The following is a 3,048-nucleotide window of genomic DNA, read 5'->3' as shown; positions in this document are numbered from 1 at the left end:
TGAGAGGGGTCTCTTGTTTGCTCCATCCTTTTCTTAGTGATGGGCTTGTGGTCATGCCTTCTCAGTTGAACCGGCTTCCCTCTTGAATCTCTCTTTCATTGAACGCCCTCTTCATAAATGTCTATGAGGACTTGGTCCAACCTTTGATCAAAGTTGACCCTTCTTCATGGCCACAACTTCATAGAAGTGGTCTTGATGCACCCTTGAGATGAATCTCTCCATCTCCCATGACTCGGAGGAGGAGGCTTTTGCCTTCCCTTTCCTCTTTCTAGAGGTTTCTCCGGCTTTGGATGCCATAAATGGTTATGGAAAAACAAAAAGCAATGCTTTTACCACACCAAACTTAAAAGGTTTGCTCGTCCTCGAGCAAAAGAAGAAAGAAGAGAGTAGAAGAAGAAGAAATGGAGGAGATGGAGGTGGCTTTGTGGTTCGGCCTTTATGGGTGGGTTTGGGTGGGAGAGTGGTTTGAATTTTGAATGGTGAGGTAGATGGGGTTTTATGAAGGATGGATGTGAGTGGTGGGGTTGGTGGGGATCCTGTGGGGTCCACAGATCCTGAGGTGTCAAGGAAAAGTCAACCCTGCACCAAATGGCATGCAAAATTGCGTTTTTAGCCTCACTGGCGTTTAAACGCCAGCAAGCTCTCCTCCAGGGTGTGCTGTTTTTCTTCCTGTTTTTCATTCTGTTTTTGCTTTTTCAATTGATTTTGTGACTTCTCATGATCATCAACCTACAAAATAAAATAAAATAACAAAGGAAAATATGTAAAATATAACATTGGGTTGCCTCCCAACAAGCGCTTCTTTAATGTCAGTAGCTTGACATATGGCTCTCATGGAGCCTCACAAATGATCAGAGCAATGTGGGAACCTCCCAACACCAAACTTAGAGTTTGAATGTGGGGGTTCAACACCAAACTTAGAGTTTGGTTGTGGCCTCCCAACACCAAACTTAGAGTTTGACTGCGGGGGCTCTGTTTGACTCTGATTTGAGAGAAGCTCTTCATGCTTCCTCTCCATGGTGACAGAGGGATATCCTTGAGCCTTAAACACAAAGGATTCTTCATTCACTTGAATGATCAGTTCGCCTCTATCAACATCAATCACAGCCTTTGCTGTGGCTAGGAAGGGTCTGCCAAGGATGATGGTTTCGTCCATGCACTTCCCAGTCTCTAGGACTATGAAATCAGCAGGGATGTAATGGTCTTCAATCTTCACCAAAACATCCTCTACAAGTCCATAAGCTTGTTTTCTTGAGTTGTCTGCCATCTCTAATGAGATTCTTGCAGCTTACACCTCAAAGATCCCTAGCTTCTCCATTACAGAGAGAGGCATGAGGTTTACACTTGACCCTAAGTCACACAGAGCCTTCTTGAAGGTCATGGTGCCTATGGTACAAGGTATTGAAAACTTCCCAGGATCTTGTCTCTTTTGAGGTAATTTCTGCCTAGACAAGTCATCCAGTTCTTTGGTGAGCAAAGGAGGTTCATTCTCCCAAGTCTCATTTCCAAATAACTTGTCATTTAGCTTCATGATTGCTCCAAGCTATTTAGCAACTTGCTCTTCAGTGACATACTCATCCTCTTCAGAGGAAGAATACTCATCAGAGCTCATGAAAGGCAGAAGTAAGTCCAATGGAATCTCTATGGTCTCATTTTGAGCCTCAGATTCCCATGGTTCCTCATTGGGGAACTCAATGGAGGTCAGTGCACGCCCACTGAGGTCTTCCTCAGTGGCGTTCACTTCCTCTCCTTCCTCTCCAAATTCGGCCATGTTGATGGCCTTGCACTCTCCTTTTGTATTTTCTTCTGTATTGCTTGGGAGAGTACTAGGAGGGAGTTCAGTAACTTTCTTGCTCAGCTGTCCCACTTGTGCCTCCAAATTCCTAATGGAGGATCTTGTTTCAGTCTTGAAACTTTGAGTGGTTTTGATTAGATCAGAGACCATGGTTGCTAAGTCAGAGGGGTTCTGCTTAGAATTCTCTATCTGTTGCTGAGAAGATGATGGAAAAGGCTTGCCATTGCTAAACCTACTTCTTCCACCATTATTGTTATTGAAACCTTATTGAGGTCTTTCTTGATTCTTCCATGAGAAATTTGGGTGATTTCTCTATGAAGAATTATAGGTGTTTCCGTAGGGTTCTCCTAGGTAATTCACCTCTTCCATTGAAGGGTTCTCAGGATCATATGCTTCTTCTTCAGATGAAGCATCCTTAGTACTGCTTGGTGCATTTTGTATTCCAGACAGACTTTGAGAAATCAAATTGACTTGTTGAGTCAATATCTTGTTCTGAGCCAGAATGGCATTCAGAGTGTCAATCTCAAGAACTCCTTTCTTCTGATTTGTCCCATTGTTCACAGGATTCCTTTCAGAAGTGTACATGAATTGGTTATTTGCAACCATTTCAATCAGCTCTTGAGCTTCTGTAGGCGTCTTCTTCAAATGAAGAGATCCTCCAGCAGAGCTATCCAAAGACATCTTGGATAGTTCAGAGAGACCATCATAGAAAATACCTATGATGCTCCATTCAGAAAGCATGTCAGAAGGACATTTTCTGATCAATTGTTTGTATCTTTCCCAAGCTTCATAGAGGGATTCTCCATCCTTCTGTCTGAAGGTTTGGACTTCCACTCTAAGCTTACTCAATTTTTGAGGTGGAAAGAACTTTGCCAAGAAGGCATTGACTAGCTTTTCCCATGAGTCCAGGATTTCTTTAGGTTGTGAGTCCAACCATGTCCTAGCTCTGTCTCTTACAGCAAAAGGGAATAGCATAAGTCTGTAGACCTCAGGGTCTACCCCATTAGTCTTGACAGTGTCACAGATTTGCAAGAATTCAGCTAAAAACTGATGAGGATCTTCCAATGGAAGTCCATGAAACTTGTAATTCTGTTGCATTAGAGAAACTAATTGAGGCTTAAACTCAAAGTTGTTTGCTCCAATGGCAGGGATAGAGATGCTTCTCCCATAGAAGTCGGGAGTAGGTGCAGTAAAGTCACCCAGCACCTTCCTTGCATTGTTTGCATTGTTGTTGTTTTCGGCTGCCATGTCTT

General features: G+C 43.1%; 1 non-coding gene across 1 annotated transcript; it reads left to right on the top strand.

The window, feature by feature from the left end:
• Positions 1 to 2,530: 2,530 nt before the first annotated feature.
• On the top strand, positions 2,531 to 2,638 carry LOC130959590 (small nucleolar RNA R71). Its single transcript, XR_009078663.1, has one exon. It is a non-coding gene; the product is annotated as a small nucleolar RNA R71 (small nucleolar RNA).
• The last annotated feature ends 410 nt before the right edge of the window (positions 2,639 to 3,048 follow it).

This window comes from Arachis stenosperma, chromosome 10, assembly GCF_014773155.1.
Source record: "Arachis stenosperma cultivar V10309 chromosome 10, arast.V10309.gnm1.PFL2, whole genome shotgun sequence".
In the NCBI taxonomy this organism is placed as follows: domain Eukaryota; kingdom Viridiplantae; phylum Streptophyta; class Magnoliopsida; order Fabales; family Fabaceae; genus Arachis; species Arachis stenosperma.
The sequence above is the reverse complement of the archived record's forward strand: the minus strand, read 5'-3'. Positions and strand labels throughout refer to the sequence as shown.